Here is a 26,161-nt window from a genome sequence, read left to right as displayed (position 1 = left end):
CCTCCCAGTGGGTGAGGTCTGGTAGGCGAAAGAAGTTTAAAATGGATTCTCCACCTTCGAGGTCAGGATGTGTAGGTATATGCAGTACCTTGTGTTCCAATGCATTGTAACCACTGACTACTCTCTCAGGAGTTACTCTAGTTTCAACTTGCGACCAGAAAATTTTTCACCCAACCAGGACTGCTTCCCAAGGAAAAGGCGTAAAGCCTCAGGGCGGTAACATGCCCCCAGGGTATGTTCCCTGCGCAAAGCAACCTTCCACCGTCTTTGACCCACAATGCACCAAGAAGAAGGCCGTGTCAGGCCTGGTAAGGACAGGGTAAAGGTCGCCATTCGTACTGTGGTCGTTGCCCAGTGTAGACCTATAGTTGTTCCGTAACTGGAATACAAACCACGCTATTTATTAGGGGTTATACTTTCGGCAAAGCTGAAATGAGGAGCCATTAAAATTTACCGAGGGTTAACTACCCACACCACTAAATAGGTGGGGGTAGGGGTGGGGTAGCTTGCTACCACTCCCGTTCACACCTGTGATTTAATCACTTTACTTTTGGCTTGGATCGAGAGTGGTTGTTTCCTCTCTCCCTCCTCGCCTAATCTGGACTGCCATTAATTTTTGTCTTTTAACTTTTTTTCTCTTATACTTGTGTCTATATATGAAAACGTTTTTAATGTTCATGTATATTTATATGTTTAGAAATGTGATAAGTTTCCTTTTCAGAGTGTGTGATACATATACGACAACGACACGTCTACATTAGCAAGGCCAGCACAGTTCCACTTTGTGGGGGAAGGACTTCTCCCTCTTTGGTCCATCGGTCTTCCTGTCGGCATATAACCGTTAACTCGGCCGCCACAGGGGAATCGTCATCGCCTGGACCCTCTTCATTCATGTATTGTTTTCTGTGCGAAGGGAATGTGGCTCTCAGAGATTTGACTACGGTCTTTCTCTTCTCGAGGTCGTTCACCTTTACAACAACAAAGTACTATTTGGGGGAAGTTTTCGGTCGCGACTTAAACTGTGACCTGTGTTTGCGACATCCAATAGGCCTAAGCTTATAATATTTGTCTATAGTATTTGTTTTTTTTTCAGGAAACCTTAGAATTAATAAATTTGTTACATTTTATTTCAGAACTTTGTTTTAATCCGGAAAAAACTTATTATCGGCTGATTAGCACTCTGACTTTAGGCAAGGTTGCCACCTCGCAGTTAAATTTTAATGGCTAATCTACATGAATAACTCCAGGTCAGTATTAGTTAGGGAATAATACAAATTGTATCTGAATTTGTCATTTTCAGTGACGTGGTTTGTTTTTAGCAGTAGATTTTTTTCTATTACGTGTTTTATGAAAATAACTGTAGTTGTCCCGATGCAAGATACAAACTAGCAGGGGTGTGTTTACCCACTGCCTCTGCCAGCACTAGTGAATAACCATCTCTTTTTATTTCAGCTGGGTAAAGTGTAGACGTGTCTCACTCTCCCGTTAGCCTAAACTGGCTGGAACTAATTTTTTTAATCTTTTTCTGTTTGAGGTGTGACTACCTGTGAGGTCTAACCATGCCACTTTGTCCAGGCCGTGAAGGGCGCCATTGCAGCACCTTCATGTCCTCGGAGGAGACATCCTCACAGTCTCTGCCGTTCGTGCCGAGGTCACTCGTGTTCGAAGGAATCTCCTCGTGCCGAGGTCACTCGTGTTCGAAGGAATCTCCTCGTGTGTATCGTGAGTGGTCGCCCTCCCAGTGGGTGAGGTCTGGTAAGCGAAAGAAGTTTAAAATGGATTCTCCACCTTCGAGGTCAGGATGTGTAGGTATATGCAGTACCTTGTGTTCCAATGCATTGTAACCACTGACTACTCTCTCAGGAGTTACTCTAGTTTCAACTTGCGACCAGAAAATTTTTCACCCAACCAGGACTGCTTCCCAAGGAAAAGGCGTAAAGCCTCAGGGCGGTAACATGCCCCCAGGGTATGTTCCCTGCGCAAAGCAACCTTCCACCGTCTTTGACCCACAATGCACCAAGAAGAAGGCCGTGTCAGGCCTGGTAAGGACAGGGTAAAGGTCGCCATTCGTACTGTGGTCGTTGCCCAGTGTAGACCTATAGTTGTTCCGTAACTGGAATACAAACCACGCTATTTATTAGGGGTTATACTTTCGGCAAAGCTGAAATGAGGAGCCATTAAAATTTACCGAGGGTTAACTACCCACACCACTAAATAGGTGGGGGTAGGGGTGGGGTAGCTTGCTACCACTCCCGTTCACACCTGTGATTTAATCACTTTACTTTTGGCTTGGATCGAGAGTGGTTGTTTCCTCTCTCCCTCCTCGCCTAATCTGGACTGCCATTAATTTTTGTCTTAACTTTTTTTCTCTTATACTTGTGTCTATATATGAAAACGTTTTTAATGTTCATGTATATTTATATGTTTAGAAATGTGATAAGTTTCCTTTTCAGAGTGTGTGATACATATACGACAACGACACGTCTACATTAGCAAGGCCAGCACAGTTCCACTTTGTGGGGGAAGGACTTCTCCCTCTTTGGTCCATCGGTCTTCCTGTCGGCATATAACCGTTAACTCGGCCGCCACAGGGGAATCGTCATCGCCTGGACCCTCTTCATTCATGTATTGTTTTCTGTGCGAAGGGAATGTGGCTCTCAGAGATTTGACTACGGTCTTTCTCTTCTCGAGGTCGTTCACCTTTACAACAACAAAGTACTATTTGGGGGAAGTTTTCGGTCGCGACTTAAACTGTGACCTGTGTTTGCGACATCCAATAGGCCTAAGCTTATAATATTTGTCTATAGTATTTGTTTTTTTTTTTTCAGGAAACCTTAGAATTAATAAATTTGTTACATTTTATTTCAGAACTTTGTTTTAATCCGGAAAAAACTTATTATCGGCTGATTAGCACTCTGACTTTAGGCAAGGTTGCCACCTCGCAGTTAAAGTCTAATGGCTAATCTACATGAATAACTCCAGGTCAGTATTAGTTAGGGAATAATACAAATTGTATCTGAATTTGTCATTTTCAGTGACGTGGTTTGTTTTTAGCAGTAGATTTTTTTCTATTACGTGTTTTATGAAAATAACTGTAGTTGTCCCGATGCAAGATACAAACTAGCAGGGGTGTGTTTACCCACTGCCTCTGCCAGCACTAGTGACTAGTCAACCGTCTCTTTTTATTTCTGCTGGGTAAAGTGTAGACGTGTCTCACTCTCCCGTTAGCCTAAACTGGCTGGAATTAATTTCTTTTCTCTTTTTCTGTTTGAGGTATGACTACCTGTGAGGTCTAACCATGCCACTTTGTCCAGGCCGTGAAGGGCGCCATTGCAGCACCTTCAGTCCTCGGAGGAGACATCCTCACAGTCTCTGCCGTTCGTGCCGAGGTCACTCGTGTTCGAAGGAATCTCCTCGTGTGTATCGTGAGTGGTCGCCCTCCCAATGGGTGAGGTCTGGTAGGCGAAAGAAGTTTGAAATGGATTCTCCACCTTCGAGGTCAGGATGTGTAGGTATATGCAGTACCTTGTGTTCCAATGCATTGTAACCACTGACTACTCTCTCAGGAGTTACTCTAGTTTCAACTTGCAACCAGAATATTTTTCACTCAACCAGGACTGCTTCCCAAGGAAAAGGCGTAAAGCCTCAGGCCGATAACATGCCCCAGGGTATGTTCCCTGCGCAAAGCAACCTTCCACCGTCTTTGACCCACAATGCACCAAGCAGAAGGCCGTGTCAGGCCTGGTAAGGACAGGGTAAAGGTCGCCATTCGTACTGTGGTCGTTGCCCAGTGTAGACCTATAGTTGTTCCGTAACTGGAATACAAACCACGCTATTTATTAGGGGTTATACATTCGGCGGAGCTGAAATGAGGAGCCATTAAAATTTACCGAGGGTTAACTACCCACACCACTAATTAGTGGGGGTAGGGGTGGGGTAGCTTGCTACCACTCGCGTTCACACACCTGTGATTTAGTCACTTTACTTTTGGCTTGGATCGAGAGCGGTTGTTTCCTCTCTCCCTCCTCGCCTAATCTGGACTGTCATTAATTTTTGTCTATTAACTTTTTTTTCTCTTATACTTGTGTCTATATATGAAAACATTCTTAATGTTTATGTATATTTGTGTATAGAAATGTGATAAGTTTCCTTTTCAGAGTGTGTGATACATATACGACAACGACACGTGTACATTAGCAAGGCCAGCACAGTTCCACTTCGTGGGGAAGGACCTCTCCCTCTTTGGTCCATCGGTCTTCCTGTCGGCATATAACCGTTAACTTGGCCGCCGCAGGGGAATCGTCATCGCCTGGAATCTCTTCATTCATCTATTGTCTTTGTCATCGTCGCCCACGTCATTAAGTTTAGGTCATCGTCATCGTCATCCAATGACGATGACATCCACCACCACGGTGGATGTCATCGTCATTGGAAGTCATCAGAGTGTTCGTCATATATAATTTTCCCAGTAGTATAGTTTTTCAGGAAACCTTAAAATTAATATTTTTGTTACATTATTATTTTACAGAACTTTATTTTAGTCAGGAAAAATTTAATATACCTAATTGTTTAATTATTTTATTTTTGTTTTTTCAACTGCAGAAATATTTGTTTTTTTCTCATTTCAGAATACGATCTACGTGGTGATCCAAGCATCATTGAAGAAATTGGTTTGTAATAAATGGCAATAACACTGGGATAGTCTTGCCAATAAAATGAGGGAAGTAACAAATATCATTCACCTTGGAGGTATAACATGATACCCCGAAAATGGGAGGCGACTCTTTGTCGTCTCCGTACTAGTCAAACACGGTCGACACACGAGTTTCTGCGGAAGGGCCAACACCAACCGTATTGCGAGGACTGTTTAGTACCTTTAACAGTGACCGAATGCCCTAATTGTAATAACTTGAGAAATAGATATCTGTTTGAGGCTTGAGGTGAGGATGGCAGGGTCATCCTTGCCAAGATTCTTGGACATGATGTGTCCTACTATGTGAGCGGCATTTTTAGATTTATTTCAGAAGCAGGTCTTCTGAAAACTATTTTAACGGTTATAATGACTTTAACTTTTATGGTTTTAATTGAATTCTTTTATTTTTCATATATAATAGATGTTATCGGCGTCAATGACCTTTGATGTCAGGATGCCAGAAAACTTTCAATCAATCAATCACATTCTCGCCTATGGGTAGCAGTGGGCAGGTGATGTAACTGCACCATATTGGTTCTCTCTCTGCTTCCCCTCTCACCGGTGTACCTGTTGACATGGAAACGGATACAGTTCACGTGTGCTTGGGTCATCAAAAACCAAGCAAAGATGAAAGCGGCTTGAACTGCTTCCCAAAAACCCCATGGATCAGCGAGACTAAGTCGTACGTCGGCAATATCCGCCCTACTTGATGCTCATTTACTTGACTGCTCAGCGTTTGTTTAAAATAATATATTTGTGACGATGACAGACGGAAAGAAAAAAGATTGCCACAGAATAATCCATAGAAAACAAAGTGTATTACTTGTATGGACGGACCCCCTCTGACTAGTTTGATCTATGAAAGTCAAACCCTTTGGATGGTAAGATCTGAGTATCCACTTGTAAAGGATTCAGTTTTTAGTGCTTGGTAAAATTTTTTTGAAAATTTATGAAATTATGTCTGTAATGGATGTTGACATTTGACATTTATATATGGTGGAGACAGTTGGTTGACATGCGACATCCTGTACTTTTCTTAATGGTGTCTTTTTTATAATAATTTTTGTTCACTACAGGTGTATTTAGACATTGCATGAATATACATACATAGACCAAGGCACTTCCCCCAATTTTTGGGGGGTAGCCGACATCAACAAATGAAACAAAAACGAAAAAGGGGACCTCTACTCTCTACGTTCCTCCCAGCCTGACAAGGGACTCAACCGAGTTCAGCTGGTACTGCTAGGGTGCCACAGCCCACCCTCCCACATTATCCACCACAGATGAAGCTTCATAATGCTGAAAATATACTACAATAATTGTGTAGGTTGCATTAGGTTTCCTTTTTCAATATTGATGCAAAGTAATGAAGTTTAGATCAAGAATTTTAATTTTTCAAAGACTTGCTTTAGTAAGTGGTAAAATAGTGCTTTAATGAGTATAAGGTTGTCTCAAACTAGCAAGCTGTGTTGTACAGTATGTGACTGGGATGTCCGTGGACAACCACTCCAAACTTTGGTGATATTGAATCGTAGAGAAACATTTGGTTCCATTTGTTATTTTTCTGAAAATTTTTTACGTGTTTGAGGTATTTTGGGATTTTCGTCCATTGCAAATATTTTTTAAGCTCGTCTTAATTTGTTAGGACCAAAGCGTAAAACCTGAAAGTCTTTCAGTTGGTATAAAGGAAAAGGAAAGAGAATGAAGATAGTCAGACCTTACCACCTGTTGGTTTGTGTATCACAAATTGATTAACTTTCAACTTTGAGGTGCTTAACATTATTTATGCAATAAATTTGGTTATTTCTACACGAACACAAACCCTCGTCTTTTCTATAGGTGCATGTATCAGCGAAGCACAAAACTCAGATGTTTGAATTTATAGAAAGTTTGAGGTAGTTGCTGATAGGTAACCTGGTAACCCCCCATGCCTTTACACTGCCATGTCACATAGTAACCACTTTGGCTTCAGCAAACCTGGCTATTTTGCACTTTATCTTTTTATTTGCAGATTGGTGTGTGTTTGGCGAAGGGAGAAACCACGTGTAGGCATGCGTCCCTGTGTAGGCGTTCTCGGCTGTAGGTGTGGAACCTCTGTTGATCCACATTCTTTTTGTCCCTTAGTGGAGTAGAGGCTTATAGGGTAACGTCTCTGCCTGGTGACTGCCAGACTAGTGTTTGACTCCCCTTCAAGCTCTTTAGTTCCTTTGGTTGGTGCAACCTCACCATCTTTGTGAGCTAAGAATGTGGGTGTAGGGGCGCTATTCACATGTAGAGAATTCAGGTTTGTAAAAATTTTATGAACATTTATGAATTTATTTCTGTAAAGTATTTTCACAAATTTAACTTTCATTATATGTCGGAGATGGTTGGTTAACATACAACATCCTGTACCTTTCTTAATGGTGTATAACTTGTGTTCACTACAGCTATATTTAGACATAGCATAAATATATACCATACATTGATAAAAACATTTTTGTCTTATTTGTTATTTTTCAGATAATTTTAAATGTTTTGAGCCGTTTTGGCAGTTTCGTCCATTGTAAATATTCTGTGAGCGCGTGTTAATTGGTTAGGACCTCGGTGTAAAACAAAGGTCTTTCTGTTGATAAAAAGGAAAAAAAAAGAAAACCATGAGAAATGAGGATAGTCAAACCTTACCATCTGTTGGTTTGTGTGTCACAGACCTGATTAACTTGGTGAATGTGCTTAACATTATGCAATAAATTTGGTTATTTCTACACGAAGGCAAACCCTCTGCTTTTTAATAGGTGCATGATTTCAGCAAAGCACAAAATTCAGCTATTGGAATTTCTAAGAAGTTGGAGGTAGTTGCTGTTAGGGTAACCGGGTAACCCCCCCCCCCCCACCCCTGTGCACTACCATCTCACATAGTAACCAATTTGTCTTCAGCTACCGAATAGTAGGCCTACAGGCATGCTCTCGTTACTAGCAGACTTGGCTTTTTTGCACTTAATATTTTTCATTGCAGATTGGTAGGCATGCCTTCCTGTCCAGGTGTTCTCGGCCATTTGTGTGAACAGAACCTCTGTTGTTCCACATTCTTTGTGTCCCCTTGGGTTGTTGTGGCCAATATGGTAATGTACCTGCCTGGTGATTGCCAGACTGGGGCTTAACTCCCGCTCAAACTTGATAGTTCCTTTGGTCGCTACAACCTCGCCATCCTTGTGAGCTAAGGATGGGGGTTTGGTGGAGCCTATTGTTCATAGCTATGTTGTACAAATCTGAGTCTTTTATGCAAAGAACTTGTTTAATCACTTATTTTACAGATGTATCAAGTTGACGTAATGTTTTTATATATATAGACACTATTTCATCATTACAGTGTAAGCGTTGCCGTTTTCATTTCTGCTTATTGCGGCATTTTTGGAGGGCGGGGAAATCTTTTCAGTGTGCAGAAGTTTCCTCTGATCAACGGGGTCCAATGTCGAAGATGGTGGTAGTCTCTAACTTACATGAGAGACACTTTCACCCAGAAGTGGTTACATCTCAAGAGCCACCGTTTAACTGTGGTTCATCAAGCCCGCATCTGACTCCTTCAAATCCAATCTCTTTAGGGGCAGCCAGATCCTAGGGATTCGGCATGAGGAATCGCCCTTTTTGTCTGGTCTATGGGACCCAGGCAGAAAACGAACCTGAGAAGAGGATTGAAAAATGAGAATCCGCCGAGGAGTCGACCTCCTCGTCCTTTCCCCAGATTTGACGTTCTCTTCAGATGCTGCAAAAGAAAGGTTGACCCCACATGCTGTACGACTCGGCCTCCAGCCTCTGGTCAGAATCTGAGTGGTACTATCATTTAGATCTCCTAGAGATGAGTGCAGCCTTGCAGCAGATACATCAATCCCTGGTGGGTCACTCGGTGGTAATGGCGAATGACGACACCATGATAGTGGCTCATTTAGAACAAATAGGGCGGTGCTTGTTTTTCGCAGCACTTCTCTCTTCTAGCATGGTATGGTAAATGTTCTCAAGGCAACTCTTGTTTCTCTATCAGCTCAATTATTCCGGACAAGCAGGAATGTGCTCACGGTCTTCTGAGCAGAGCTACTCGGATAGTGGTCCCCGAGTGGTCTTTGTATCATGCAGTGGCCTACAAAGTCCTGACTTTGAGGGGTTTCCCGAGAGTGGATCTCTTCGCAACGTCCCTGAATAACTCTCCTCCACTCTACGGTTCACCAGTCCTGGATCCCCAGGCTCTAGGGGTGGATGCATTTGGCACCGGTAGGTCAGCATTGGCGTTTTAGCCATTTTCCCCCGCACTGCTTGATGACAAGGGTGCTTAAAAAGGCAAGATCATCTACAACCTGGCAATGCCCGTCTCGGCTCCGCTTTGCATCAGTGGGATAGTCCCGTACCTTCTTAGGATGCTGACGGAAGTGCCGAGAAACTCCCTCCACGACACTATTTACTAGACAGCCTCATGTGATCATCTTCCACAGAGCCATAGGCCCCCTACATTCTTGACGCCTGGACACTTTTCAACATCTCCTTACACGGAGAAGCTTTCACAGCAAGTTGTAAAAGGATATTCTGGATACCTCCAGAATTCTCCAATTGCTGGCTAACAGGCTAGCGTACTTCCTTCAGTGGTTGATGTCATGGACAGGGTATCTCGCCCCCTCGTTGCTACTTTCCAGCATAACCTTCAAGGGGGAAACTCCCCTCGGTCTCGGCAATGGAAGGCTGCTACTCGTCCTTGAACTTCGCCTTCAGGCTGAAAAGTATTAACCTCTCCTCTGTGTTGGTATTCTCTCAGTCAGAAGATAGACCTAATCCACGTAACATGGTTTGTGTCCTTCGGTCCCTAAAGATTTCCCCCAAGGACCCAGGACGCCAAACAGCAGATCTTCACCTATCCTTGAAGACAGTTCTCTCGCTCATTTTGGCTTTGGCTAGGAGAGTTGGCAAATCCTATGGTGCTCCTTCGTCTCATTCACGGCGATGGGTAAGGTAATTTTCGACTTTGTTCCTAGAAGCTCGGATCCCACATTCAAACCAATCAGATTGGGAGTCCTATGTAGCGTGACCAATGATCCAGATCAACAGCTACTGTAATACGCTAGGAAGAACCTGAGGTGCTACCTCAGGAGAACTACAGGAGCTTACCCCCGAGTGTCAGTACTCTTCGTCAGTTCAGGGAAGGTCAAACGAAGGATCACCAAGAGCCCTTTCTCAGCTTGGATTCGCAAGGTCATAGACTGAGCGTTGAACCCTGATCCTTCCCCTTAAATGAGACGACCCACAGCTCATGATGTTAGGGCCATACGTATGTCCCTAGCGTTCAAGAAAAACTACTCGCACAGGTGCGACAAGCTGGTCTGTGGAAGCATCGGACGACCTTCGCCATCCATTACCTTGAAGACAAGACCCACAGGAACATGGGTACGTTTTCCCTTGCCCATGAGGTGGCTGGACGACAAATGGTTTAAACACCTCAGGCTCCTTGATGGGCAAGTAGCAGATGGTGTAGTCTGGGATGAATGAGAAGAATGACTGGCTCTTTCTTTCATCTTCCCATCTCTGGGGGAACAGCACCTGCAGTACTTTGCAAGCTGGCCTCCTCTGTCTATAGGTAAAACCATTTCCCTTGTGTAACCTGGTATAGAGATACTGTAGATCCTTGTCCCCATATCCCCTAGCTAAGTGGGATTGGCTAACCTTTATGGTTGGTTCAAAGATTACGATACTTTGCAAACTGGCCTCCTCTCTCTACAGGTAAAACCAGAGGTGTATACTCAAGTTCTCATGCACCCTGGGGAGGTGGGATTTGGTAACGTTTATGGTTGGTTCAAAGATCCCTTCATTTTTGAGAAATCTTACCTAGACTAGTCACACTGCTGGTATCGTACAATCACACAGATTGATTAGGCTGCTAGAGCGTGCTATTGCGAAGAGGTTTTAGCGAAGTGACAAGGTTTTCCCCCCTTATAACCCTTTTACCCCCAAAGGACTTACTGGTACGTTTCACAAAAGCCATCCCTTTACCCCCATGGACGTACCGGTACGTCCTAGCAAAAAAATGCTATAAAAAATTATTTTTTTCATATTTTTAATAAATTTTTGAAAAAATTCAGGCATTTTCCAAGAGAATGAGACCAACCTGACCTCTCTATGACAAAAATTAAGGCTGTTAGAGCAATTTAAAAAAAAAATATACTGCAAAATGTGCTGGGAAAAAAATAACCCCCTTGGGGTTAAGGGTTGGAAATTTCCAAATAGCCTGGGGGTTAAAGGGTTAAGTGCGTAACACGAAGGGGAAAAAAACCCTGGGTCAAAAGCCAACCAGTTGGTTAGCACTGCCACCACCTTAGGGCCGAATCTTCCTTAATGAAGAGCAAAAGGGTCTGTATTTAGTGTCGGAACAAATAACAAATTTAAAGCAATTTGTATTTCTCGTAACGATACCAACCTTTAGCTCTTAATACAAATTTGGCCTGCCAACACCTATCCCCTGGTAAATTCTGCCTGTAAGCAAAACTGACCATAAAAGACAGGTGTGTGTGTGAACAGGCTAGCCGGTACTACCCTCTCCCCTCCACTAGATAGTGGGGGCCATTACACCTGGCTAAAAGTCTTATGGCTAGTCTTTTCTCTGAAAATATGTTCCCTAATAAAGAACCCACGGTTTGTATCGTTAGGAAAAATACAAATTACTTGAACTTAGTCGTTTCTAAGAATCATAGGTTTAACAGATGAAATTCAGATGTCTATCATAGGTTTTTATTATATTTTTATCTCTTACATGTTATGTATTTTTCCCTCCCGAATTTGTTTGGCTGAGCTCTGTAAGAATCAAGTTTGACTCGTAGGGATGGTTAATCTTTTTTATAATATCATCATTAATTATATGTAATTACCTTACATTTTAATTTGACCAGGCTGAACAGGCTATGGAGATACATCTTGGTTGATATCGCTTAGGAAAAGAATCCTTCCCATATGCATAATGAAGCAGTCTGAGTAGCATAGAAAATTCACTGTTTAGTACTGTAATCCTAAGATGGGGGCTCTCAACTTATGACCCCTCATGAAATTTTACCCATTTTGTTTTTACCCCCCTTTCAGTTATCTCCAAAATTCAACAGCTTCCACGTAAAAACAAAGTTTGTTCCAACACGAAGTACTTACCTAGAACTACTTTCTTAGGAGTATCTGGTATCTCCTGCCTAACTGACCAAGAATTTTGCGTAGTTTCCCCTATCTCTGTTTTCCCTTGTCGGGTCCCTCCGTGGCAGATGGATACTCGCCCTGAGGCGACCCGGGGTAAGCATGCGAGAGCACGCAGCTAAGTCTGAGTTGCCAGTAAGCATCTGGTCGTGGCGTAGATAACATCTCGCCACTCTCACATCTCGTCTGACCCGTCATTGTGTTCCAAGTTTTCCCTTTGTGCTTTCCCATCCTTTCCTTGTGTTACTTGTGTTGCTTGTTATTCATGTATTACCTTATTGAATCTCAACTTTTTTTCCCGGGTCCAAGGCCGTTCTGTTTTGCGGGGCTTGGCTGTCTAAGCCCGATGTCGACCCGCACATCTCATCCCACCCACCTGTTGAGGTGTGATGGTGGTTCTCTCTTTAATGCATGCAAATCTGAAAATCAGTCAGACTCCCAGACTTGGCCATTGTCTTTTTTGCAGAACGACTTACTTAATCAAGGTATCTTCGAGCTTCTACAGTCGGTTCTTTCTGATAGAAGTGCCCAGTTTTCGTTCTCTCCTGGAACAAGTTAGTTCATCAGACTGTTCGGCGAGAAGGCAGGTTTTCAAGAGTTTTTACCTTGGTGTCAACCTGGCCCTACAGGATCTGCTTCGTTCCCTGGAGATTTCGGGACTGGCTAATCTTAACAGACTCGGTGGCTTTTCATCACCACAGAGACAACTCTAGTTTACTGCAATCAAGTGTTGAAGTAAATATCAAGAAATATCCCTGCTTTTTTATCAGAGACGGTTATTCTTAGGCATGTTTATCATCATCAGCCTGCAGAAGTTTCCTCAGATCAATGGGGTCCAATGTCGAAGATGGTGGTAGTCTCTAACTTATATGAGAGACTTTCAGCCAGAAGTGTTTACATCTCAAGAGCCACCGTTTCACTCTGGTTTATAAAGCCCGCATCGGACTCCTTCAAATCCAATCTCTTTAGGGGCAGCCAGATCCCAGGGATTCAGCATGAGGAATTGCCCTTTTTTTCTAGTCTACGGGACTCAGGCAGGGAACGGACCTGAGAAGAGGATTGACAAAAGAGAATCTCCGCCGAGGAGATTTGACGCTCTCTTCAGATGCTGCAAAAGAAAGGTTGACCCCACATGCTGTACGACTCGGCCTCCAGCCTCTGGTCAGAATCTGAGTGGTACTATCATTTAGATCTCCTAGAGATGAGTGCAGCCTTGCAGCAGATATATCAATCCCTGGTGGGTCACTCGGTGGTAATGGCGAACGACGACACCATGATAGTGGCTCATTTAGAACAAATAGGGCGGTGCTTGTATTTCGCAGCACTTCTCTCTTCTAGCATGGTATGGTAGATGTTCTCAAGGGAACTCTTGTTTTCTCTATCAGCTCAATTATTCTGGACAAGCAGGAATGTGCTCAGGGTCTTCTGAGCAGAGCTACTCGGATAGTGATCCCCGAGTGGTGTTTGTATCATCCAGTGGCCTACAAAGTCCTGACTTTGAGGGGTTCCCCGAGAGTGGATCTCTTCGCTACGTCCCTGAACAACTCTCCTCTACTCAATGGTTCACCAGTCCCGGATCCCCAGGCTTTACGGCTGGATCCATTCAGCAACGGCAGGTCAGCTGGCGTTTTAGCCATTTTCCCCATCTTCCGCCGCACTGCCTGATGACGAGGGTGCTTAACAAGGCAAGATCATCAGCAACCTGTCAATGCCCCTCTCGGTTCCGCTTTGCATCTGTGGAATGGTTCCCGTACCTTCTTCGGCTGCTGATGGAGGTGTCGAGACACTTGCCAACATCTTACACGGAGAAGCTTTCACAGCAAGTTGTAAAAGGATATTCTGGATACCTCCAGAATTCTCCAGTTGCTGGCTAACAGGCTAGCGGACTTCCTTCAGTGGTTGATGTCATGAACAAGGTATCTCACCCCCCCATAGCTACTTTCCAGTATAACCTTCAAGGGGGAAAACTCGGTCTCGGCAATGAAAGGCTACTACTCGTCCTTGAGCTTCGCCTTCAAGCTGAAAAGTATTAACCTTTCCTCTGTGTTGGTATTCTCTCAGTCAGAAGTTAGACCTAATCCACGTAACATGGTTCGTGTCCTTCGGTCCCTAAAGAGTTCCCCCAAGGAACCAGGACGCCAAACAGCAGATCTTCACCTGTCCTTGAAGACAGTTCTCTCGCTCCTTTTGTCTTTGGCCAAGAGAGTTAGCAAATCCTATGGTCCTTCGTCTCAGTCACGGTGATGGGTAAGGTAATACTCGACTTTGTTCCTAGAAGCTCGGATCCCACATTCAAACCATTCAGATTGGGAGTCCTATGTAGTGTGACTAATGATCCAGATCAACGGCTACTGTAATAGGCTAGGAAGAACATGAGGTGCTACCTCAGGAGAACTACAGGAGCTCACCCCAGAGAGTCAGTACTCTTTGTCAGTTCAGGGAAGGTAAACCGAAGGATCACCAAGAGCCCGTTCTCAGCTTGGATTCGCAAGGTCATAGACTGAGCGTTGAACGCTGATCCTTCTCCTTAAAGGAGACGACCCACAGCTCATGGCGTTAGGGGCATAGGTATGTCCCTAGCATTCAAGAAAAACTACTGATACAGGTGCTACAAGCGGGTCTGTGGAAGCATCGGACGACTTTCGCTACCCATTACCTTGAAGACAAGACCCCCCAGGAACATGGGTACATTCTCCCTTGCCCATGTGGTGGCAGGATGACAAAATGGTTTAAACACCCCAGGCTCCTTGATGGGCAAGTAGCAGATGGTGTAGTGCCGAGGTTACTATGGATTAAGTCTGGGATGAATGAGAAGAATGACTGGCTCTTTCTTTCATCTTCCCATCTCTGGGGGAACAGCCCCTACAGTACTTTGCAAGCTGGCCTCCTCTGTCTATAGGTAAAACCATTTCCCTTGTGTAACCTGGTATAGATTTACTGTAGATCCTTATGTCCCCATATCCCCTGGCAAAGTGGGATTGGCTAACCTTTATGGTTGGTTCAAAGATAACGATACTTGGCAAGCTGGCCTCCTCTCTCTGCAGGTAAAACCAGAGGTGTATACTCATGTTCTCATGCACCCTGGGGAGGTGGGATTTGGTAACGTTTATGGTTGGTTCAAAGATCCCTTCATTTTTGAGAAATCTTACCTAGACTAGTCACACTGCTGGTATCGTACAATCACAGATTGATTAGGCTGCTAGAGCGTGCTATTGCACAGGTTTTGGCGAAGCGTCGAGGTTTTACCCCTTATAACCCTTTTACCCCCAAAGGACGTACTGGTACGTTTCACACAAAGCCATCCCTTTACCCCTATGGACGTATCGGTACGTCCTAGCAAAAAAATGCTATAAAAATTATTTTTTTCATCTTTTTAAAAAAAAATTTGAAAAAATTCAGGCATTTTCCAAGAGAATGAGACCAACCTGACCTCTATGACAAAAATTAAGGCTGTTAGAGCAATTTAAAGAAAATATACAGCAAAATGTGCTGGGAAAAAAATAACCCCCTTGGGGTTAAGGGTTGGAAATTTCCAAATAGCCTGGGGGTTAAGTGTGTAACACAAAGGGGAAAAAAACCCTGGGTCAAAAGCCAGCCAGTTGGTTAGCACTGCCACCACCTTAGGGGCCGAGTCTTCCTTAATGAAGAGCAAAAGGGTCTGTATTTAGTGTCTGAACAAATAACAAATTTAAAGCAATTTGTATTTCTCGCAATGATACCAACCTTTAGCTCTTAATACAAATTTGGCCTGCCAACACCTATCCCCTGGTAAATTCTGCCTGTAAGCAAAACTGACCATAAAAGACAGGTGTGTGTGTGTGAACAGGCTAGCCGGTACTACCCTCTCCCCTCCACTAGATAGTGGGGGCCATTACACCTGGCTAAAAGTCTTATGGCTAGTCTTCTCTCTGAAAATGTTCCCTAATAAAGAACCCACGGTTTGTATCGTTAGGAAAAATACAAATTACTTGAACTTAGTCGTTTCTAAGAAGCATAGGTTTAACAGATGAAATTCAGATGTCTATCATAGGTTTTTATCATATTTTTATCTCTTACATGTTATGTATTTTTCCCTCCCGAATTTGTTTGGCTGAGCTCTGTAAGAATCAAGTTTGACTCGTAGGGATGGTTAATCTTTTTTTTAATATCATCATTAATTATATGTAATTACCTTACATTTTAATTTGAACAGGCTATGGAGATACATCTTCGTTGATATCGCTTAGGAAAAGAATCCTTCCCATATGCATAATGAAGCAGTCTGAGTAGCATAGAAAATTCACTGTTTAGTACTGTAATCCTAAGATGGGGGCTCTCAACTTATGACCCCTCATGAAATTTTACCCATTTTGTTTTTACCCCCCTTTCAGTTATCTCCAAAATTCAACAGCTTCCACGTAAAAATAAAGTTTGTTCCAACACGGAGTACTTACCTAGAACTACTTTCTTAGGAGTATCTGGTATCTCCTGCCTAACTGACCAAGAATATTGCGTAGTTTCCCCTATCTCTGTTTTCCCTTGTCGGGTCCCTCCGTGGCAGATGGATACTCGCCCTGAGGCAACCCGGGGTAAGCATGCGAGAGCACGCAGCTAAGTTTGAGTTGCCAGTAAGCATCTGGTCGTGGCGTAGATAACATCTCGCCACTCTCTCTCACATCTCGTCTGACCCGCCATTGTGTTCCAAGTTTTCCCTTTGTGCTTTCCCATCCTTTCCTTGTGTTACTTGTGTTGCTTGTTATTCATGTATTACCTTATTGAATCTCAACGTTTTTTTCCCGGGTCCAAGGCCGTTCTGTCTTGCGGGGCTTGGCTGTCTAAGCCCGATGTCGACCCGCACATCTCATCCCACCCACCTGTTGAGGTGTGATGGTGGTTCTCTCTTTAATGCATGCAAATCTGAAAATCAGTCAGACTCCCAGACTTGGCCATTGTCTTTTTTGCAGAACGACTTACTTAATCAAGGTATCTTCGAGCTTCTACAGTCGGTTCTTTCTGATAGAAGTGCCCAGTTTTCGTTCTCTCCTGGAACAAGTTAGTTCATCAGACTGTTCGGCGAGAAGGCAGGTTTTCAAGAGTTTTTACCTTGGTGTCAACCTGGCCCTACAGGATCTGCTTCGTTCCCTGAAGATTTCGGGACTGGCTAATCTTAACAGACTCGGTGGCTTTTCATTACCACAGAGACAACTCTAGTTTACTGCAATCAAGTGTTGAAGTAAATATCAAGAAATATCCCTGCTTCTTTATCAGAGACGGTTATTCTTAGGCATGTTTATCATCATCAGCCTGCAGAAGTTTCCTCAGATCAATGGGGTCCAATGTCGAAGATGGTGGTAGGCTCTAACTTATATGAGAGACTTTCAGCCAGAAGTGTTTACATCTCAAGAGCCACCGTTTCACTCTGGTTTATAAAGCCCGCATCGGACTCCTTCAAATCCAATCTCTTTAGGGGCAGCCAGATCCCAGGGATTCAGCATGAGGAATTGCCCTTTTTTTCTAGTCTACGGGACTCAGGCAGGGAACGGACCTGAGAAGAGGATTGACTAAAGAGAATCTCCGCCGAGGAGATTTGACGCTCTCTTCAGATGCTGCAAAAGAAAGGTTGACCCCACATGCTGTACGCCTCGGCCTCCAGCCTCTGGTCAGAATCTGAGTGGTACTATGATTTAGATCTCCTAGAGATGAGTGCAGCCTTGCAGCAGATACATCAATCCCTGGTGGGTCACTCGGTGGTAATGGCGAACGACGACACCATGATAGTGGCTCATTTAGAACAAATAGGGCGGTGCTTGTTTTTCGCAGCACTTCTCTCTTCTAGCATGGTATGGTAAATGTTCTCAAGGCAACTCTTGTTTCTCTATCAGCTCAATTATTCTGGACAAGCAGGAATGTGCTCACGGTCTTCTGAGCAGAGCTACTCGGATAGTAGTCCCCGAGTGGTCTTTGTATCATCCAGTGGCCTACAAAGTCCTGACTTTGAGGGGTTCCCCGAGAGTGGATCTCTTCGCAACGTCCCTGAATAACTCTCCTCCACTCTACGGTTCACCAGTCCCGGATCCCCAGGCTCTAGGGGTGGATGCATTGGGCACCGGCAGGTCAGCATTGGCGTTTTAGCCATTTTCCTCCGCACTGCTTGATGACAAGGGTGCTTAAAAAGGCAAGATCATCTGCAACCTGGCAATGCCCTTCTCGGCTCCGCTTTGCATCTGTGGGATAGTCCTGTACCTTCTTAGGATGCTGACGGAAGTGCCAAGAAACTCCCTCCACGACACAATTTACTCGACAGCCACATGTGATCATCTTCCACAGAGCCATAGGCCCCCTACGTTCTTCGCGCCTGGACACTTTCCAACATCTCCTTACATGGAGAAGCTTTCACAGCAAGTTGTAAAAGGATATTCTGGATACCTCCAGAATTCTCCAATTGCTGGCTAACAGGCTAGCGGACTTCCTTCAGTGGTTTATGTCATGGACAGGATATCTCACCCCCTCGTTGCTACTTATCAGCATAACCTTCAAGGGGAAAACTCCCCTCGGTCTCGGCAATGAAAGGCTACTACTCGTCCTTGAGCTTCGCCTTCAGGCTGAAAAGTATTAACCTTTCCTCTGTGTTGGTATTCTCTCAGTCAGAAGTTGGACCTAATCCACGTAACATGGTTCGTGTCCTTCGGTCCCTAAAGAGTTCCCCCAAGGACCCAGGATGCCATACAGCAGATCTTCACCTATCCTTGAAGACAGTTCTCTCGCTCATTTTGGCTTTGGCTAGGAGAGTTGGCAAATCCTATGGTCCTCCTTCGTCTCATTCACGGCGATGGGTAAGGTAATACTCGACTTTGTTCCTAGAAGCTCGGATCCCACATTCAAACCATTCGGATTGGGAGTCCTATGTAGCGTGACCAATGATCCAGATCAACAGCTACTGTAATACGCTAGGAAGAACCTGAGGTGCTACCTCAGGAGAACTACAGGAGCTCCCCCCCGAGTGTCAGTACTCTTTGTCAGTTCAGGGAAGGTAAACCGAAGGATCACCAAGAGCCCGTTCTCGGCTTGGATTCGCAAGGTCATAGACTGAGCGTTGAACCGTGATCCTTCCCCTTAAATGAGACGACCCACAGCTCATGACGTTAGGGGCATAGGTACGTCCCTAGCGTTCAAGAAAAACTACTGATACAGGTGCTAGAAGCGGGTCTGTGGAAGCATCGGACGACCTTCGCCACCCATTACCTTGAAGAAAAGACCCCCAGGAACATGGGTACATTCTCCCTTGCCCATGTGGTGGCTGGAAGGCAAATGGTTTAAACACCTCAGGCTCCTTGATGGGCAAGTAGCAGATGGTGTAGTGCCGAGGTTACTAGCGATTAAGTCTGGGATGAATGAGAAGAATGACTGGCTCTTTCTTTCATCATCCCATCTCTGGGGGAACAGCTCCTACAGTACTTTGCAAGCTGGCCTCCTCTGTCTACAGGTAAAACCATTTCCCTTGTGTAACCTGGTATAGAGATACTGTAGATCCTTGTCCCCATATCCCCTAGCTAAGTGGGATTGGCTAACCTTTATGGTTGGTTCAAAGATTACGATACTTTGCAAACTGGCCTCCTCTCTCTGCAGGTAAAACCAGAGGTGTATACTCATGTTCTCATGCACCCTGGGGAGGTGGGATTTGGTAACGTTTATGGTTGGTTCAAAGATCCCTTCATTTTTGAAAAAATCTTACCTAGACTAGTCACACTGCTGGTATCGTACAATCACACAGATTGATTAGGCTGCTAGAGCGTGCTATTGCACAGAGGTTTTTAGCGAAGTGTCGAGGTTTTCCCCCTTTTAAGTGCGTAACACGAAGGGGGAAAAACCCTGGGTCAAAAGCCAGCCAATTGGTTAGCACTGCCACCACTTTAGGGGTGAGTCTTCTTCAATGAAGAGCAAAAGGGTCTGTATTTAGTGTCTGAACAAATAACAAATTTAAAGCAATTTGTATTTCTCGCAATGATACCAACCTTTAGCTCTTAATACAAATTTGGCCTGCCAACACCTATCCCCTGGTAAATTCTGCCTGTAAGCAAAACTGACCATAGAAGACAGGTGTGTGTGAGAACAGGCTAGCCGGTACTACCCTCTCCCCTCCACTAGATAGTGGGGGCCATTACACCTGGCTAAAAGTCTTATGGCTAGTCTTCTCTCTGAAAATATGTTCCCTAATAAAGAACCCGCGGTTTGTATCGTTAGGAAAAATACAAATTACTTGAACTTAGTCGTTTCTAAGAAGCATAGGTTTAACAGATGAAATTCAGATGTCTATCATAGGTTTTTATCATATTTTTATCTCTTACATGTTATGTATTTTTCCCTCCCGAATTTGTTTGGCTGAGCTCTGTAAGAATTGAAGTTCGACTCATGGGGATGGTTAATCTCCTTTTTGTAATATCAATTATATGTAATTAGCTTTCATTTTAGGTTGACCAGGATGACCAGGCTATGGAGAAACTTCTTTTGCATCATCAAGCCATCTGAATAGCATAGAAAATCCACCGGTAAGTAATCCTAAGATGGGGGCTCTCGACTTTTGACCCCTCATGAAATTTTACCCATTTTTTAGTTACCCCCTTTCAGATTTCTCCAAAATTAAACAGCTTCCATGTAAAATTAAAGTTTTATTTAAATTCTTATTATTATTATTTTAAAATGTAGAGAGAAGACTCGACTTACAAACTTAATGGGGGTACAAGAAGCTGGTAGTAGGTCGGATTATTTGCAAGACAAATTTAACACCGAGGGAAGGCTTCACTTAACTTGCATGCCTATGATTCTCGGCTGCAAACGTAAACTAATAGTCTTTCATATTGCAAATGTTGCTTTATAAGCAACATTAAACTATATATCGTTTTATTAGTTTGTTCCGAAACTGAAATACAAAGCTACGCTATTTAGGGGTATTACTTTCAGCTTTGCAGAAAGTACATATATACATACATACACCAAGGCACTTCCCCCAATTTTGGGGGGTAGCCGACATCAACAAATGAAACAAAACAAAAAAATAAATAGCTAAGGTTTGTATTGTTAGGAAAAATACAATTTATCTATGAGATTTGTTTTCTGTTGGATATTTTTGCATCTCTAATGTTTGCAAGTTGAGGACCTGTATAAGTGATTTGTAACATTCTTTCATGGGTTAAGACTCCGTTTCTCCGTGAAGCCACGTTGGGAACCCTAGAGAGACTGTTTCAAGGTCTCTGATGAATTGAGGACCTAGGCTGTTTAGAATTTCCTTTCCGCATGCTTTAGTATTCTTTTGTGTTCAGTTGTTCTTGGTGATGCTGTGGTAGTCGTTTGTAATCCCCATATCAGGAAGTGATTCTATCTTGTAAATCATTGAATTCCGTTTGTTATTCACAGATTCGAGAAGACTATGAGTAAGCTGACTGGCTTTTGTAATGTCAATTGTTTGGGTAGCTTTGATGATTTGTCTATGTAGCCCAATGTTTAGGTTCTTTTTTTATCCGAGAGTAATGTAAATACTATTGTCAGAAATATTAATTTCTGCTCGTTTCCTCCTCCATCTGTGAATAGTCTTAACCTAATCATCAATATCTGCGGTTACAGGCTGAGAATCCCTCGTACAAAGTTCTTCTGATCCAAAGTGTTTCGGATTTCAGAATAGCCCTGTACTGTCGAGTTCACAATTCCCATGGTTTATTCTGATGAAAATTGCATAATATATCTTGCTGAGTGGCAACAGTTCCTCTTTTGAGATATTACTCACTGGGCCAAAACTCAACTGCATCCATGCAGTGAAGAACATGTTACATACATACATATACCAAGGCACTTCCCCCAATTTTGGGGGGTAGCCGACATCAACAAATGAAACATAACAGAAAAGGGGACCTCTACTCTCTACGTTCCTCCCAGCCTAACAAGGGACTCAACCGAGTTCAGCTGGTACTGCTTGGGTGCCACAGCCCACCCTCCCACATTATCCACCACAGATGAAGCTTCATAATGCTGAATCCCCCTACTGCTGCTACCTCTGCGGTCATCTAAGGCATCGGAGGAAGCAGCAGGGCCTATCGGAACTGCATCACAATCGCTCGCCATTCATTCCTATTTCTAGCACGCTCTCTTGCCCCTCTCACATCAATCCTCCTATCACCCAGAGCTTCCTTCACTCCATCCATCCACCCAAACCTTGGCCTTCCTCTTGTACTTCTCCCATCAACTCTTGCATTCATAGTTAGTTACCCGGGATTTATTACCAGCCCTCCACATCAAATAATTGTCCCTCATGCGGTTCTTCCTGAAAAATTTTTGAGATTTTGGAATGGTAAATAAGTAAGGGTATTTGGAAATATCCAACCCTTAACCCCCAGGGGTTATTTTTTTTTCAAGCACATTTTGCAGTATATTTTTTTTAAAAATTGCTCTAACAGCCTTAATTTTTGTTATAGAGAGGTCAGGTTGGCCTCATTCTCTTGTAAAATGCCTGAATTTTCTCAAAAAATTATCAAAAATATGCAAAAAAAAATTTAAAATAGCTTTTTTTTGCAAGGACGTACCGGTACGTCCATGGGGGTAAAGGGATGAGTTTTGTGAAACGTACCAATACGTCCTTTGGGGGTAAAAGGGTTGTGTGTGGTATAAATCCTCCTCGGGCTTTTCCAAGAGAGGCCCACATCGTCACGGTGAAAAGATCATCCAGACTATGTAGCTTGAAAATTGCCCCAATAATTTTCATCAGTTTTATCTAAGTGGCGGCCTCCCTATACCTCAGAATGCTATCAATGCTCGTTCTTTTTCAAATTCGTCAAAGCAGCCTTGGCTACTTTTAAAATTTTTGGACACTGTCAATTTTGGTTTTAGGACATTCCAATACCAAACGATTGTTCTTGGATTAGAGTTCTCTTGCTTGAGGGTACACTCAGGCACACTATTTGATCTTGTTTTTCTTTCTCTTTTCTTTCGAGTTTATAGTTTATATATAAAAGATCTAATTTAATATTGTTATTGAAGTATTTTATTTTGCTTATTACTTTGCTTATAGTTTATATATTTCCTTGTTTCCTTTCATCACTGGGCTATTTTTCCCTGTTGGAGTCTTTGGGCATACAGCATCCTGCTTTTCCAACTAGACTTATAGCTTAGCTTGTAATAGTAATACCACACTCTTTGGAAGTGTCAGTCATGCAGACATACTTTCCTGCCTTTCCAATTATCTTCTTTCTTAATTCTGTTGTGGTTTTCTAAACAGTGCCACTACTAAACTTTTTAGGAACCATTCTGTATGAATAAACACCGAATTTATTAATGAAAAAGTTAACGGAACTATATGTTTTGCACTTTTGAATTGGGTGAGACCTGTTTTTGGACAAGCCTCTCTCCATGGGTAAGTGTGTGAACCCATTAACCCTTTTACCCCCAAAGGACGTACTGGTAAGTTTCACAAAAGCCATCCCTTTACCCCCATGGACGTACCGGTATGTCCTTGCAAAAAAATGCTATAAAAATTGGTTTTTCATATTTTTGGATAATTTTTTTAGAAAATTCAGGCATTTTCCAAGAGAATGAGACCAACCTGACCTCTCTATGACAAAAATTAAGGCTGTTAGAGCAATTTAAAAATAATATACTGCAAAATGTGCTGTGAAAAAAATAACCCCTTGGGGGTTAAGGGTTGGAAATTTCCAAATACCCCGGGGGTAAAAGGGTTAATGTCCTTTCAGTTGGTTAAACCTCCAAATTTTAGTTCAATCTCTGGTACAAACACGTCGCTTATCAGACTAACGCACGTCACCTATAACCGAGTTCAGTAATTGCACCCAACTATTCATGAGTCGTAGTATATGTACTCTTAACCCTTTTACCCCCAATGGACTTACTGGTACATTTCACAAAACTCCTCCCTTTACCCCCATGGATGTACCGGTACGTCCTTGCAAAAAACTGCTCTTTAAATTTTTTTTGCATATCTTCGATAACTTTTTGAGAAACTTAAGGCATTTTCCAAAAGAATGAGACCAACCTGACCTCTCTATGACAAAAATTGAGGATGTTAGAGCAATTTAAAAAATATATATTGCAAAATGTGCTTGAAAAAGAAAACACCTGGAGGTTAAGGGTTGGAAAGTTCCGAATAGCTTGGGGGTAAAAGGATTAAAAAGGCCATTAATCTTACTGTATAAAACAAATACTTGTATGGTTGAAAATTGCTTGAATACGGAATTGTTTGAGTTCTGGGTAGTTTGATCTCTTGTACTACTGTAGTGGTTGTGTAGATTGCTGATTTGGCCTCCCCAGTTCCAGCACTCTGTGTCTCAGATATTACAATACAGTCTAATCTTTCCACTAAGCATCATGTATGCTTTTAGCTCTCTTCTTAAGAACTCTGTAAATCAGTATCGAAACTTTACAGTCATGTTTAGCCTAACAGCTCTCCCCTAAAGGTTTGGTCCTGAATGAGAAGGGGCTAATCAGTTAGGCATTGGTAACGAGGGAGACCAGCCTATTACAGATAAGAGTGGAGTTAGATCTATTGAGTTAGGAGAGGAAGAGAGTAAAAGGTTTTCCTGTATGATAGTTGATGACAAATTTAACATACAAACAGGTTCACTTAAAACATCAGATTGATATTGGTTTGTATTAGAGAAAAAACTGAGGGATGTATGCAAAAAACCTTTTAAAAGTTGCAATCTGTATTTTATTCTATTGTTTTTAAAATCATAGGTATTATCCATGCAGTTGACCCCTACTATTCCAGTGTTCTGATTTTCTCATTTATCTTTCAGGTTTAAGCTATAGCCAGTGAGATACAACTACAAGTGGACGTTCTGTTATGGCCATACTTCGTAGACATTTATACTGAGCTAATATCTAGGTACAGTAGATACTCATTTTATCTCCTCTATCCATAACTGTACCCCTTTATTTTTATTCATATTGACCTCTTTTCTTGCTTTTCCTCCCCATCTTTCTACCTGACCTACCTTGAAATTTTACCTCGGAGTGCAATTCATGTGTTTTTGCCTTATTGCACCCCAGTTTAGAATGGTCCTCTCTCTGCAATGCTGGGCCATGTGGACAAAAATCATAAGTCCAACCCTAATATTAACAGATGGAATTCTCCCACAGGAATCAATCAAGATCTTAGGTTTTTATTACTTGTCTAAAAAAAGAAATATTTGAAATTATGAAATTATGAAAAATACTGTTGCAGTTTGAGATAACTTATACACTTGCAATTGATTAATGTATGTAAAAAAATTTGATTTGAATAGATACAGTATTCTCATGTTGATACAAAAAATATCAATGTTCATTTAAAAGGGCACTATTGCTAATTTTTCATAGACATTCTTTTTCTTGCCATCTAAGACAACCTTATAGGTTTTTATGAGAAAAACCTCATTCTAATCAGCCAATTTAATAGACAAGATTAATGTTCAAATAGTACTACCTGTTTTATGATCTCTGTGCTATCATGTTTTCCTATAATCTTGATAAACTATCCTTTGATATTTGGAGGTTATAGTAAACAATGAGCATGTCAAACAGTTTTGTTTGCAATGGTCTTATAGTATTTGGTCATTCAGTTTTTTGTACTCTTCAATCTATTTAAGTCATTGAATTATATACAGTATGTTGTGTCAGGACTGAAATGTTATGTCCACGTGTTGAGCATGGATGGTGGGGAGGGAGTGAGAAGGGCTTGGCAGGAACGGGAGAAGATCAAGAGGGAGGCAGAGAATCAGATGGCGAGATAAGGTGAAGGATGAGATGGAGAGAAGAGGTTTTGATGGAAGAGGAGAATGCCTCTGTTAACCCTTTTACCCCCAGGCTTTTTGGAAATTTCCAACCCTTAACCCCCAGGTGTTGTTTTTTTTTTTTTTTTTTTTTCAAGCACACTTTGCAGTATCCCATCCATCCATATACCAAGGCACTTCCCCCAATTTTGGGGGGTAGCCGACATCAACAAATGAAACAAGACAAAAAAGGGGACCTCTACTCTCTACGTTCCTCCCTTCCTAACAAGGGACTCAACCGAGTTCAGCTGGTACTGCTAGGGTGCCACAGCCCACCCTCCCACATTATCCACCACAGATGAAGCTTCATAATGCTGAATCCCCTACTGCTGCTACCTCCGTGGTCATCTAAGGCATCGGAGGAAGCAGCAGGGCCTACCGGAACTGCGTCACAATCACTCTCCATTCATTCCTATTTCTAGCACGCTCTCCTGCCCCTCTCACATCAATCCTATCACCCAGAGCTTCCTTCACTCCATCCATCCAC

General features: G+C 42.8%; 1 long non-coding RNA gene across 3 annotated transcripts in view; it reads left to right on the top strand.

Annotated features, from left to right (window-relative positions):
* The window catches only part of LOC137635666 (uncharacterized), a 62,733-nt gene that overhangs the window by 19,983 nt on the left and 16,589 nt on the right, over positions 1-26,161 (top strand). For 2 of the 3 annotated variants that reach the window (XR_011042754.1, XR_011042752.1), the window contains exons 3-5: positions 5,770-6,016; positions 20,333-20,409; positions 24,661-24,749. This is a non-coding gene — a long non-coding RNA (uncharacterized lncRNA). The remainder of the gene's footprint in view (positions 1-5,769; positions 6,017-20,332; positions 20,410-24,660; positions 24,750-26,161) is intronic. The other variant, XR_011042753.1, reaches the window with a different exon arrangement.

Source organism: Palaemon carinicauda, unplaced genomic scaffold (genome assembly GCF_036898095.1).
Source record: "Palaemon carinicauda isolate YSFRI2023 unplaced genomic scaffold, ASM3689809v2 scaffold158, whole genome shotgun sequence".
NCBI lineage: Eukaryota > Metazoa > Arthropoda > Malacostraca > Decapoda > Palaemonidae > Palaemon > Palaemon carinicauda.
This window is presented reverse-complemented; position numbering and strand designations above follow the sequence as displayed.